Genomic DNA, 15,554 nt, shown 5'->3' on the forward strand with positions numbered 1-15,554 from the left:
CGTTTGTAGGGTACGCACCTCACTGGACGACATCTCCTCAGAGGTGGAGGGCTCAGTGGTATCAAACATGTTTGATATCACATTATCAAGGCATATGGAACATAATTGAGGGGGCGGTACTAAGGCCTCCTCACATTGTAAACAGTAATTACTCTTTAGGAATAGAGAGGCTTGCCTCTAAGTAACAGAATCCTCCATCGCTAGTGCAATAACCGGATAACTATAGAAATAAAACATTTTATTTAAAAAAAAAAAAAAAAAAAAATTTTTTAAAAATACACCTTTATATCCCAATGGCTGTGGTACTCACGACCTCCCATGACCCAGACAGTACAGAGAGTTAGGATTCCTCTCTGATAGACACCCGGCCAGGAAAGAGGGAAAGAATCATATGGTACACAATGCAGGACCGTCCCTGCTATGAGAAAAAGCATGCCAAGCTTGTAAACTGCATGGCTCTCAAAGTGAAAACTGTATATTCCATAACAGCCTATGAGCCCATAACATCTCGCACATAAAAGCAGCAAAATATCAAATAAACTTATAAGATTAATCCCCCCCTGTTCAATAATCCCCCTCAGGAGATATTAACCCTTGATTCTATACAGATAAAAGGAGTCACACTGTGACCCTGTCTTCTAGGGTTATCATACATGTATAAAAAATGTAACGATCTTACCAGAATCTATGCCGTGGAACAGGAACATGGTTTTTCAAGTGTGACAGGTTAGTAGCATCGCTCCTGACATGGACTTGAAAGCAGAAAGAAGGCAGCGAAACTCAACGCTGATTGCTTATGGAGCTGTTAATCTGAGTTGGGATGGTTTTGCAGAGACAACACTCCCTGCATCTCCGGACTCTAACTTTCATCAATGCTCTCACTGAGAGGCTGACAGGACTACTTAAAACTTCAGTCACATTGCGAAGAGTACTACCCTCCATAAGAGATTACTCCGAATCTTCTGACACTTCTCTGCCAACCTGCTGTGACGAAAGGCAAAGAATGACTGGGGGATGAGGGGAGTGGGGGAGGTACTTAAGCCTTGGATGGGGTGTCTTTGCCTCCTCCTGGTGGCCAGGTTCTTAATTCCCACAAGTAATGAATAAAGCAGTGGACTCTCCTCCCATTAAGATAGAAAATACATTTAAAAAAAGTACTGTTACACTCATAACACCATCTAATAAAAACTATTTAAAAACAAATACTGCATAAAAAAAAAAAAATTATGCTTACCTGATAATTTCATTTCCATTGAGGGGAGGAGAGTCCACGGCTTAATTCATTACTGTAGGGAATTAAGAACCTGGCCACCAGGAGGAGGCAAAGACACCCCAGCCAAAGGCTTAAATACCTCCCCCACTTCCCTCATCCCCAGTCATTCTGCCGAGGGAACCAGGAACAATAGGAGAAATATCAGGGTATAAATGGTGCCAGAAGAGAATTAAATTTAGGTCCGCCCATTGGAGATACGGGCGGGAGTCGTGGACTCTCCTCCCCTCAATGGAAATGAAATTATCAGGCAAGCATAATTTATGTTTTTCATCTAAAGGGGAGGAGAGTCCAAAGCTTTATACATTACTGTTGTGAACATATACCCAAGCTCTAGAGGACAATGAATGAAACCAGGAGGGTAAAAAGGTGGACCCTAATCAGAGGGCACCATAGCCTGCAAAGCCCTTTCTCCTAAAAACAGCTTCTGCAGAAGCAAAAATGTAAAATTTGTAAAACTTTGTAAAAGTGTGTAAGGAGGACCAGGTAGCTGCCTTACAAATTTGCTCCATAGAGGCCTCATTCTTGAAGGCCCAAGACGAAGCCACAGCTCTAGTTGAATGAGCCGTAATCCTCTGAGGAGGCTTATGTCACGCTCAACCAAAATGACAAAGTAGTAGCAGAGGCCCTTTGCCCCTTGCGCTTCCCAGAATATACCACAAAAAGACGTAGACTGTCTGAAATCCTTGGTAGCCTGAAGATAAAACTTCAAGGCATGAACCACATCCAGGTTATGAAGTAACCTTTCCATAGAAGAAGGGTTAGGACACAAAGGAGGAACAATGATTTCCTGATTGATGTTACGGTTAGACACCACCTTGGGGAGAAACCCCAACCCAGTGCGCAGTACAGCCTTATCCGCATGAAACACCAGATAAGGAGGGTCACATTGCAAGGCAGCTAGCTCAGATTCTCTGCGTGCCGATGAAATAGCCAACAGGAAGAGAACCTTGCAGGACAGAACTTTAATGTCTATGGAATGCATAGGTTCAAACGGAACCCTCTGCAAAACCTCAAGGACTAAGTTTAGGCTCCAAGGCGGGGCCGACTGCCTAAAGACAGGTCTGATTCTAAACAGAGCCTGAACAAAAGACTGAATGTCAGGGAGCTCAGCGAGTCTGCTATGCAACAAGACAAATAATGCCGAGATCTGTCCCTTTAAAAGAACTAGCGGCAAGACCCTTCTCCAAACCATCTTGGAGAAAGGACAGAATCCTGGATACCTTCACCTTATGCCAAGGATATCCATGCTTCTCACACCAGGACAAGTCCTCCACACCTTATGGTCGATGCGACGAGTGACTGGCTTCCTTGCCTGAATTAGAGTATCAATCACACTTTCAGAAAAGCCTCTCTTGGCCAAGACTAGGCGTTCAATCTCCACGCAGTCAGCCTCAGATAATCTAGATTTTGATGCTGAAAGGGGCCCTGTGACAGCAGATCCCTGCGACAGGGTAACCTCCATGGTGGAGAGGATGACATCCCAACAGATCCGCAAACTACGTCCTCTGCGGCCACGAATGAGCAATCAGAATGGCCGAGGCCCGCTCCTGTTTGATGCGTGCCACTATGCAAAGTAGAAGTGGTAACGGAGGAAAAATGTAAGCTAGGCTTAATCTCCAAGGAACCACTAAAGCATCTATCAGCTCTGCCTGGGGATCCCTGGACCTCGACCAGTATTGAGGTAGTTGCAATTGAGTCCGGACATCATGAGATCTATCTCCGGCATTCCCCATCTGTGACAAATCTCCGCAAACACTTAGGGGTGAAGAGACCATTCCCCCAGATGGAAGGACTGTCCCCTGGAATGTGAATCGCTGAGAGCGAGCAGTCGTGGGACTCTGCCCACTCCAGAATCAGAGACACCTACCTCATCGCAAGGGAGCTCTTCGTACCCCCTGATGGCGGATGTAAACCGAGGTAATGTTGTTGGTCTGGAATCTGATGAAACTGACCGATCCCAGAGAAGGCCACACCTTCAGAGCATTTTAGATTGCTCGTAGTTCTAGGATGTTGATCTGAAGGAGAGACTCCTTCCTGGGCCATTTTCCTTGTGCCATCCTGGCACCCCAAAAAGCTCCCCATCCTGACAGACTGGTGTCCGTGGTCACAATCTCCCAGGACGGTCTCAAGAAGGATGTCCCCATTGACAGCTGCTCCAGACAACTCCACCAAGAGAGGGAGTTCCAAATCCGAGCATCCAGGGATATCAGCTGTGATAGATCTGAATCTCAACATGCACAGTTGAAGAGGTCTGAGGTGGAACCTGGCGAATGGGACAACATCTATGCTTGACACCATGAGACCTATCACCTCCATACATTGAGCCACCGATGGGCTTGAGGAGGACTGAAGGGCAAGACAGGTGAACGCAAGCTTCCTGCGCTGCTGATCTGTGAGAAATATCTTCATGGACATAAAGTCTATTATCATGCCAAGGAATGCCACCCTGTTGCTGGGAACCAGGAAACTCTTTCCTGAGGTGATCTTCCAACCGTGAGATTGGAGCAGAAGAAGAAGAGCCTCGAAAAATCCTCTGCGAGGCTGAGCGACGGCGCCTGAACCAGGATGTCGTCCAGGTAAGGCACCACCGCAACGCCCCTGGATCTGGCCACTGCAAGTAGTGCCCCCAGAACCTTTGTAAAGACTCTCGGGGCCGTCGCCAGACCAAAGGGAAGGGTCACAAACTGGAAGTGTTTGCCCAGAAATGCAAATCTTAGGAGCCTGAAGTGGTCCCTGTGAATTGGCACATGAAGGAAAGCGTCCTTCAAGCTTATAGTCATGAACTGTCCCTCTTAAATTAGGGGCAGAATAGATCTGATAGATTCCATTTTGAATGATGGAACACTCAGAAACTTGTTTAAACACTTTAGGTCCAGAATCGGGCGGAAAGTGCCCTCCTTCTTTGGAACCACAAAAAGGTTGGAATAGTACCCTAAACCCCTTTCGGCTAGGGGTACTGGTTGGATCTCTCACACACTCTAGAAAGGCCTCTCTCTTCTCCAGTCTTGAAGACAGGTTTGACAGGAGGAATCTGCCCTTGGGCGGATGGGATCGGAACCCTATCCTGTAACCCTGTGATACAACTTCTAGCACCCAAGGGTCCTGAACGTCCTGTAACCATGTGTCTGAGAATAGAGATAATCTGCCCCCTATGTTATCTGGAGACCGGTCGGGGGCCGCCCCTTCATGCCGATTTGGTGTTGGCAGGCTTCTTGCTCTGCTTAGACTTTATCCAAGATTGAGCCGGCTTCCAAGATCTTTGGATTGGTCCGCTTTCGCGGAGGGTTGCTGGCACTGGGCCTTGTCCGCACGAAAGGGAAGAAAAGTAGATCCCTTAGGCTTAGCCTTCGTATCCTGCGGTAGGAAAGCTCCCTTGCCTCCCATAACCGTGGATATAATCTAATCCAATCCTGGACCGAAAAGGATCTTTACTTGAAAAGGAAAGGACAACAGCCTTGCTTTAGAGGACATGTCCGGAGACCAAGATTTTAGCCACAGAGCCCTGAGGGCTAAAACAGAAAAACCTGACACTTTAGCATTCAGACGAATAATTTGCATATTGGCATCACAGATGAAAGAATTGGCGATCTTCAGCGCCTTAATCTTCTCCTGTATCTTGTCGATGGAAGTCTCCCCCTTGACCATTTCACACAGGGATTCACACCAATATGTTGCAGCTCCAATGACCACTGCAACAGCCGCTGCTGGCTGAAAAACAAACCCTGTGTGCTGAAACAGCTTTCTCAACATGTTTTCCAGCTTTTTATCCATTGGCTCTTTACTACGAACTATCCCCAAGGGGAATAGTCTGCTTCGCGAGCGTAGAAATTGCCCCATCCACCTTAGGAATGGTCCCCCACAGCTCAAGCTGAGAGTCCGGAATGGGGAAAAGTCTTTTAAAAGAAGAAGGGGCAAAGGACAACCCTAATCACTCCCATTCATTCTTAATAATATTTGCCATCTTAACAGGAGCCGGGAAGAACTGAGGCACTACCCAGTCCTCTTATACCTTGTCAAGCTTAGGAATCGCAGGTTCCTCCGATATCTTAGGTTCCGGAACCCCCAGAGTAGCAAGCACCTGTTGTGGCAGAAAGCGCAAATTCTCCATCCTAAACCTATAACCAGGCTCCTCCTCCGCCGGAGGTTTAGATGACGCGGACTCCGACCCAGAAGGGGCCTCGTCATCATATAGAGTCTCTGGATCAGCCATCGGCATGGACAAACCCTGGGCCGGGCTGCTATGATAAACCCTACATTTGTGCTTCGCAGAACGTAAGGCATGGATCACTTTCGAAACTGCCAATTCCAGTTGGTCCGCAAAGTCAGACAGCCAACGAATCTCCCACGAAGGAGTAGCGGTTGGACCCTGGGGCGCTGCATGTGCAATCGGAGATGAATGTAGGGAACGCACCTCCCGGGACGAAAAACCCTCAGAGGTGGACGCCTCAGTAGTACTAGAAATACGTTTACATTTAGATGTTGTAACTTTATCAAGGCTTGTGGAACATAGTTGACCAGGCTGATCTACCAGAACCTCCTCACAATAAACACAGGAATGAGACTTTATTAAGTAAGGAGAGCCTTCCAACTCGTCAGAGTCCTCCATCATTGCGCGTTTGATTAGACTAACTTTATGTATTAAAAAGGCACCTTTATACCACCAATGGCCGGGGCACTCAACACTTCCTAGGACCCGGACTACAGAAACCGCTACGTCTCCTGCGCCACAGATCAACAGGAAAGGATAGCCACACCCAGTCACATGGAATGCCTGGCAGGACTGCCCCTGCACTACGGAAAAATGCGCCAAAACACGTCACGCAAAGTTTCCGCAAGTAACCTGAAAGTTCCACACATTGCCAGAGCCTCATCTCGCACATAATGCAGCAATGACACAATAAACAATATCATGTATAAAAAAACCCTGCTCAATAATCCCCCTTCCAGGAATATTAACACTTTATTCTGTAAAGATAAAAAGGCGCCATACTGTGACCCTGTCTCTATGTCATCATTATTAATAAAAAATGAAACGATCTTACCAGAATCTAAGCCGTGGAACAGTTGCACGGCCCCTCAAGTGTTACAGGTTAGTAGCCTCGCTCCTGACATGGACTTGAGTGAAGAAAGCAGGCAGAGAAACTCGTCAACGCTGATTGCTTGTGGAGCTGTTAATATGAGTCGGGATGGTTTCGGAGACTCTCCCTGCATCTCCGGACTCTAACTTTTGACCAGGCTCTCACTGAGAGGCTGACAGGACTACTTAAAACTCCAGTCCCACTGCGAAGAGTACTATCCTCCATAAGAGACTACTCCGAAACTCCGGCACTCCTCTGCCATCCTCCTGTGACGAAAAGCAAAGAAAGACTGGGGGATGAGGGAAGTGGGGGGGAGGTATTTAAGCCTTTGGCTGGGGTGTCTTTGCCTCCTCCTGGTGGCCAGGTTCTTAATTCCCAACAGTAATGAATGAAGCCATGGTCTCCTCCCCTTTAAAAGAAAAGGAAAAAACAAAAACAAAACAACACTTATAAGGGCTCAATGATATGAGGTCTCACATGCTGGCATATATATATATATATATATATATATATATATATACACACACACACACGTAAATGTGTACATATGTATTTACAAACATAATATAAATATATATATATATATATATATACATACATATACACACACATATATATATATTTATATTATGTTTGTAAATACATATGTACACATTTACGTGTGTGTGTGTGTGTGTGTGTGTGTGTGTGTGTGTGTGTGTATGTATGTATGTATGTATGTATGTATGTATGTATGTGTATATATATATATATATATATATATATATATATATATATATATATATATATATATATATATATATATATATATATATATATATATATATATATATGCATTGGAGCCCTTTGCAGTTAAGTAGCTATTAAATATGAATATTGCATAAATATGCTTATATATGTTTTCAAAGTGTTATACTGTGTATTTACTGTTAACAGTTAACTTTCAAATGTTATTCACATAAGGGAATATGTTGTATGCATTTTATATATATATATATATATATATATATATATATATATATATATATATATATATATATATATATATATATATATATATATCTCAATTTATGAATAAAATAGAACAGTCTTCTATGTGAAGAACATTGGAATGTGCAATATTTTTTATTTTTTTTGCTTACATCAGGTTAGCACTTTTTACTTTTCAACTTGTAATATGCGAGCAAAAAGCCTCAGTATAATGACATTAGCGCGGGAGCAATAAACAGCGATCCACTGGTAATTTGGAAAAAAAAAAATGTTTAATTATGGATAGTAGAACAAATTCATTATATATTTAACGGGCTTTGCGTGTAATTTAAAAAGGGACAGGGAAGTGCAAAAATAAATTGATGTAATGTGGTACATGCAAGCATTAGTGAAATAATAAACACACTCCCTGTAACATATACTCACGTGTATATATACACACACACACACACACACACACACACACACACACACACATTTGTATCTATGATGTTAAGTCCTCTGCATATTGTAACGAAGGGTTAACACGTTGTTACATGATCCAATGTAATTTATGGACTTATTGTATATCCTTTTTGTAAACTTGTATTTTTGTATGTGTCAAAGTACCGTATTATTCAATCATTTTAACTTGCCACACAGATGTAGAGGGAGGGGTTAGCGCTTTTCTGTAACCAATCAACATGTTTTTAACGGTTTTTAAGTCAATGGAATGACACACACACAAGGCTATGACTACAGCAGTTTGTCGAAACGCGTAAGCCGATGTGCTGCAATTTCCCTTCTCAATTTATGGGTGGCTTGCTGTCCCATTTTTAAAGAATGAAATAAAGTTTTGTTTTATATATTAGAGCGAAAGGTTCTTCCTCCACTTCTTTTTGAACCTACTATGACTGGCAAACCCTACGCTCACTTTACTGCTCCTAACCTATCAGGACTGGGCTTTGTCACACACCTCTGGTGACGTCACTAACGGATCAGACGGGAAACAGCCGGGTAACAGAGCATCAGAAGCCCGTATACCGGGCGCTCTCAGAGGACAAGTGATCGCACAGATGGTGCACAAGGATTACAGTGCCTGGCCGTAGACAAGGCAGACTGTTTCCAAAGATATCCGTCTCATGGAAAGGTATGTGCCTGTCAACTAAGGCATGTGAATTGTTTTGAACTAAATCTTTTAGCGTGACAGTGTGACTCAGAGCAAGTTCTCTGTTACCTTGTCAGCTGAGGCTGCATATAAAGGGTAGTGAGACCTGAGGCGAACGCTTCTATTGCATACCTAATGAGTGGATACAACATTGGATGTGAAATACTAAAGAGTTAAACTGTGTGTACTATAGAGACATGCCCATTTCCTATGGACTATACAAGAGACAAGACTCTTTTTTTGATACTATATAGTATAAACCACACGCCACTAGAACTTTGTATATATACATACAACCAGAAAAATGCTTTGCTGATATAAAGATGTAGTTTAATTCAACTTACAATTTGTATTTAACATCCCTTTAAGTAGAACAGGTGTTGTGTATCACAGTCATTATTTGGCTTTGGTGCATTACAATATTCAGCACCACACAGACAAGTAGATCACATGAACTTAGTTTCTAAACAAGCAGATCCCAACTTCATGAACTTGTCACCCCTGTTATTGCTTAAACACAGAGAGCACTCAAGCTCTTAAGTCTATTTCCAGAGCAAGTAGGAAAGCACAATATAAAAATTGCTTAACGTTAAAGCTTTAGCTTATTGTATTTCAGACGAGACCGATTTAAAAACATTTTTAAATAAAAAAAGCGACAGTAAAGTAAAAATTCGACTTTTATGATTCAGATAGAAAATGCAATTTTTAACAACTACTTTCCAATTTACCTCCATTATCTATTTTACTTTGTTCTCCTTTGTTGAAAAGAATACATAGGTAGGCTCAGGAGCAGCAATGTACTGCTGGGAGCCAGCTGTCGATTGGTGGCTGCACATGTATGCCTCTAGTCATTAGTTGTTCCTTACAAAAGGATACCAAGAGAATAAAGCAAATGTAATACTAGAAATACATGGAAATCTTGAATCATGAAATAAATAATATAAATTCTGTGTTTCATGTCTCTTAAAGAAAGGCCAGCATTTAATAGTTTAAAATATATGTGTAAAAAAAGTCTAATGTCTCTTTAAAACAAACACTTCTTTAAATGATATGCTACAGTTAGTATATCTAATGTAAAGAAGAGCAACATATAGATTGTCTGCTACCTAACCAGAACGGTAGCTTTTCTATACAAAATGCATCAAACGTCATATATAACAAAATAGAAAAACATATCTGCCACAGTTAAACATTAAAGACCGGCTATTAAAATGTGTTTTATGCATCAATAGAAAACGCAGTGTTCTATATAGAGGGGGGGGGGGGGGGATTAAAAGGATAGTTGCAGGTTTACATTTTATAGATGCCATAAATTTGCAGTTATCAGTTTAACAATTGGTTGATATGGATGGCTAATTTATCAGATGAAAATACATTTCATTGAAAAAACAAACAATCACAGCACAACAAGCAACATGCTTACATCCTTTCAGAAGAAGAACTGCTTCCCAACTTTAAGACAGGAAACAAAACAGAAAACCTATTTCCACATATGTGCCCCTGCTGATCCAAGGATTTCCAAGAGCATGGTGTTTTTGTGAAGACTGACAGTCAGCTGACTGGAGAAGCTGTAAAAGCGTCTGAACTGCACAGTTCAAAGAGATACTGGAGCGGCTGTTTGATACAGACAACACCCCACAGCACACAAACTGACAGCTACATAAGCTCTCCCTCACAAACTAGCTATGACTAAGCATCTATATGCAGTCTCCTCCCCCAAGAAAATAAATTCAATGGTAAGTTATGCACAAAAGGTTTAGCAGGTGTTTAACAAAAAAAAATTATTTCTCACAAAGGTCAAGCATTATTTTTAGTGTGGAGTGTATATAAACATAGCTATATATTTACACCTACATCTCTCTCTCTATATATAAAGACAATCACAGTACTTAAAAAAAAAAAATATTTTTTTTATATATATATATACACATATATATATACACATATATATATATATATATACACATATACACATATATATATATATATACACACACACACACACACACAGTATATAAAGGCTGTAATTCTTCCAATTATAACATGCAGTCAACATTTTAGCTCCCTAAAGAGGTGGGACCAAGTCATTGTTTTGCAAGTCACAAGTCAAGTCCTGAGTCAATACAGACAAGTCCCAAGTCAAATTCCAAGTCCTCAACTTTAAAAGGGATACTGAACCCAAATTTTTTATTTCATTATTCAGATAGAGCATGCAGTTTTAAGCAACTTTCTAATCTATCCCTTTTATCAATTTTTCTTCATTTTCTTGGTATCTTTATTTGAAAAAGGAGAAGTGTAAGCATAGGAGCCTGCCTATTTTTTGTTCAGAACCCTGGATAGCTATGCTGAGTGATGGCTTCATTTAGCCACCAATCAGCAAGCACTACCCAGTTCTGAACCAAAAATGGTCCGGCTCATACGCTTTTATTCCAGCTTTATCAAATAAAGATACCAAGAGAACAAAGAAAATTTGATAATAGGAGTAAATTAGAAAATTGCTTTCTGAATCACAAAAGAAAAAAATTGGGTTCAGTATCCCTTTAAAGGATTACTTTCTGTTATAATTTTTAAGCTAAACAACTAACATATTAAAGTTAATAAACATTAATTAAAACCTACTGACCTATATTTTCTCCAAAACAAAGTTTCATAACGTTCTAAAAGTTATATCTTTTATTCACCGATGATGTCACGTTATCCTGCCCACTATTTTCAGCACTGAGTGTTCAAAACACTTAAACCAATAACTTTGTGTTTAAAGCGCCATTTTGAAACCTAGGTATTGTAAACTGATTGGTACAGAGCAAAGGATACCCACGGAGTGGGTTTGGAAAACAATTACATTTGCAGACAAGATTTCTGATATACGGTAGAGATATGTTAATGAAATGCCATTGATAAAAATCGTATTTGGGGTAGTTAGTTAGTAACAGGCATAGAAAATATTTACTTATAGTGGCCCTTTAAGCTTTATATGTTAAACAAGCCATTAATGCTCTTTGCCCAATGTAGTGTAAATTTTGTTTTCTTTCTTAAGACACGGTGAGTCCACGGATCATCAATTACTGCTGCAAATCAATACCCAAGCTAAAGGACACAGATGATAAGGGAGGGACAAGACAGGTAACCTAAACAGAAGGCACCACTGCTTGCAGAACCTTTCTCCCAAAAGAAGCCTCAGCCAAGGCAAAAGTATCAAAATTATAGAATTTAGAAAAAGTGTGCAAAGAAGACCAAGTCGCAGCCTTACAGATCTGTTCTAGAGGCCTCATTCTTGAAGGCCCAGGAAGAAGACACAGCCCTAGTGGAATGAGCTGTACTTCTCTCAGGAGGCTGCTGACCAGCCGTCTCATATGCCAAACAAATAACAACACTTCTCAACCAGAGAGAAAGAAGTGGCAGTAGCTTTCTGACCCTTACATTTCCCAGAAAAGCAAACAAACAATGCAGAAGACTGACAAAAGTCCTTTGTAGCCTGTAGATAGAATTTAAGAGCCTGCCCAACATCTAAGTTGTGCAACCAACGTTCTTTATGAGGAGGATTAGGACAGAGAGAAGGAACAACAACAATTTCCTGATTAATATTCCTGTCCGAAACAACTTTAGGAAGAAAACCAAACTTGGTACGGAGAACTGCCTTATCTGCATGAAATATGAGATAAGGAGAATCACACTGCAAAGTTGAGAGTTCAGAAACCTTCCGAGCATAAGAAATAGCAGTAAGAAACAAAACTTTTGAAGATAATAACTTAATATCTATGGAATGCATAGGCTCAAACGGAGCCTGTTATCACATTTTAAGAACAAGGTTAAGGCTCCAAGGAGGAGCAACTGATTTAAACACAGGCCTGATTCTGACCAATGCCTGACAAAAGGATTGAATATCCAGCATGTCCGGACAGAGCAGAAATCTGACCCTTAAAGGGACACAATACTCATATGCTAAAATCACTTGAAACTGATGCAGAATAACTGTAAAAAGCTGACAGAAAAAAAATCACCTGAGCATCTCTATGTAAAAAAGGAAGATATTTTACCTAACAATTTCCTCAGCTCAGCAGAGTAAGTTCTGTGTAAAAAGTTATACTCAGCTGCAGCCCAGCTGCAGGTAAAAAAAAATAAAAAATGAAGAAATGAACAGCAGCCAAACAGCAACAGTGCTGAGGTCATGAACTCTTTTAATGTGATCTCATGAGATTTCACTTAAAAGGGACATTAAACACTAAATACATGCTAGATAGAATGATGCATTCAAAGAAAAGATTAGTCCATGACCAACATGTAGATTTATTTTTTAAAGTTTCATTAGTTGTTTAAAAAGTGACAAAATAAGTGTAAAGTTTTAGTGTCTATAAAACACTGGGAGCTGCCATGTTGTAACTTGTGTTACCTTCTCTGCTGTGGCCAATTAGGGACAGTTATACATAGGTCATTAGAGTGTGCAGCCAATGGTTGTGATGGATTTAACAGTGTTCTGCACTTCCATTTCTAACAGGAACTGAAAAGCTCACAATTTCAGAATGGAATTACAGGCAAAGAGGACAAAATAAATAATGAAAGTATATTGCAGAGTTGTTTTATATATACAATTTATCATTCTATATTACCATCTCAAAGTGTTTAATGTCCCTTTAACTCTCATGAGATTTCATTGTAAACTTCCTTAAAGGGCCACTAAACCCAAAATCTTTCTTTCATGATTCAGATAGAACATACAAATTTAAACAAAATTACAATTTACTTCTATTATTTATTTTGCTTCATTTTTTAGATATCCTTATTTGAAGAAAAAGCAATGCACATGGGTGAGCCAATCACATGAGGCTTCTATGTGCAGCAACCAATCAGCAGCTACTGAGCATATCTAGATATGCTTTTCAGCAAAGAATATCAAGAGAATAACACAAATTAGATAATAGACGTAAATGAGAAAGATGTTTAAAAATGCATTCTCTTTCTAAATCATGAAAGAAAAAATGTGGGTGTCATGACCCTTTAAGCTGAATAGGGAGATAAGATGAGAGTGCACGTAAGCTCACTCCCTCCGCTGTCCTGGGACAGACATACTAATTTGCTGCTTAGAAGTCCTTTACAATGGGATGTGGCTACTGAGAAACTTTTGAGGTAAAATATCTTTCTTTTTTACATAAAGATGTTCAGGTAATATTTTCTAGTCGGCTTTTTACAGCTATACTGCATCACTTTGAAGTGTTTAAACATTTGGGTATTATGGCCCTTTAGGGTACTGACAGATAACCTAGGCCTCTAGGCCTTCCTGGAGAAAAGATAAGATCCTTTGGATCCTGACCCTACTCCAAGAATATCCTTTAGACTCACACCAAAAAAGATATTTACGCTATATCTTATGGTAAATCCTTCTAGTGACAGGCTTACGAGCCTGAACCATGGTTTCAATGAACGCCTCGGAAAATCCCCGCTTAGCTAAAATCAAGCGTTCAATCTCCAAGCAGTCAGCTTCAGAGAAACGAGATTTGGATGAAGGAAAGGCCCCTGAAGCAGAAGGTCCTTCCTCAGCGGTATTCTCGACGGAGGTAGAGACAACATCTCTACTAGATCTGCATACTAGATCCTGCGAGGCCATGCAGGAGCTATTAGAATCACTGATGCTCTCTCCTGCTTGATCCGAGCGATGACTCGCGGAAAGAGAGCAAACGGAGGGAAGAGATATGCCAACTTGAAGTTCTGAGGAACTGCCAGAGCATCTATCAGAAAGGCTTGAGGATCTCCCTCTCCCGAACCGTACTTTGGGAGCATGGTGTTCTGACGAGATGCCATCAGAGCCAATTCTGGTAACCCCCATTTGGTCATTAACCAGGAGAAAACTTCTGGATGGAGTTTCCACTCCCCGGGATGGAAAGTCTGCCTGCTCAGAAAATTCGCTTCCCAATTGTCCACTCCTGGAATGTGGATGGCAGATAGACAGCAATTGTGAGTCTCTGCCCACTGGATGATCCGTGCCACCTCCTTCATAGCTAAGGAACTCAGACTTCCTCCTTGGTGGTTAATGTAGGCCAATGAGGTTATGTTGTCCGTCTGAAATCTGATAGACCGGGCTAGGGCCAGTTGAGGCCAAGCCATCAAGGCATTGAAGATCGCTCTTCAACTCCAGAACGTTTATGGGGAGAGCAGATTCCTCCTGAGACCAAAGTCCCTGCCCCTTAAACAAGTCCCAGACTGCTCCCCAACCCAACAGGCTGGCATCCGTGGTCACGATTACCCAAGAGGGTCTCTGAAAACACATCCCCTGGGACAGATGTTCTTGCAACAGCCATCACGGGAAACCCTTGTTGATTGATCCAGAACTATTTGCTGAGACAAATCTGTATAGTCCCCATTCCACTAAGCGAGCATGCATAGCTGCAGAGGTCTCAAGTGGAATTGCGCAAACGGAACTATGTCCATAGAAGCCACCATCAACCCGATTACCCCAATGCATTGGGCTACCGATGGTCATGGTGCTGCCGACTGTAGAGACAGGCAATCTGACAAAATCTTGGCTTTTCTGAACTCCGTCAAATAAAATTTCATTGATAGAGAATCTATAATGGTTCCCAAGAATATCACTCTTGTAACCCTGAACAAGAGAACTTTTCTCCAAATTGACCTTCCACCCGTTGAATCGAAAAACCACCAACAAGATTATTTATGGGATTCTGCTAGTTGCAAGGATGGCGCCTGAATCAGAATGTTTCCAGATAAGGTGCCATAGCAATTCCCCGGGATGGAATCACTGCCAATAGAGCTCCCAGAACCTTTGAGAAAATTCTGGGAGCTCTGGCGAGGCCAAATGGAAGCACTATCTCAGATATTTGTGATGATCCCTGTGAATGGGCACGTGCAGGTACGCATCCTTCAGGTCTATGGCCGTCATGAATTGACCTTCTTGAATCAGAGGCAGAATGGATCGGATAGTCTCCATCTTGATGGACGGCCCTCTGAGGAATCTGTTTAGCAACTTTAGATCTAGAATAGGCCTGAAATTTCCCTCTTTTTTGGGAACTACAAACAGGTTTGATTAAAATCCTGACTTGGAACAGGAACAATC

General features: G+C 41.4%; 1 protein-coding gene across 2 annotated transcripts in view; it reads right to left on the bottom strand.

Annotated features, from left to right (window-relative positions):
• The window catches only part of FBXO30 (F-box protein 30), a 223,148-nt gene that overhangs the window by 133,958 nt on the left and 73,636 nt on the right, over positions 1-15,554 (bottom strand). Inside the window, exon 1 of one of the 2 annotated variants that reach the window (XM_053711888.1) lies at positions 9,912-10,042. The exons of the other annotated variant lie outside the window; for it this stretch is intronic. The gene's annotated coding sequence lies outside the window, so the exon portion shown is untranslated. Of the gene's footprint in view, positions 1-9,911; positions 10,043-15,554 lie in introns of those variants that run through there. 2 annotated transcript variants of the gene reach the window in all.

The sequence above is a fragment of the Bombina bombina genome, chromosome 4 (genome assembly GCF_027579735.1).
Source record: "Bombina bombina isolate aBomBom1 chromosome 4, aBomBom1.pri, whole genome shotgun sequence".
Lineage (NCBI taxonomy): Eukaryota > Metazoa > Chordata > Amphibia > Anura > Bombinatoridae > Bombina > Bombina bombina.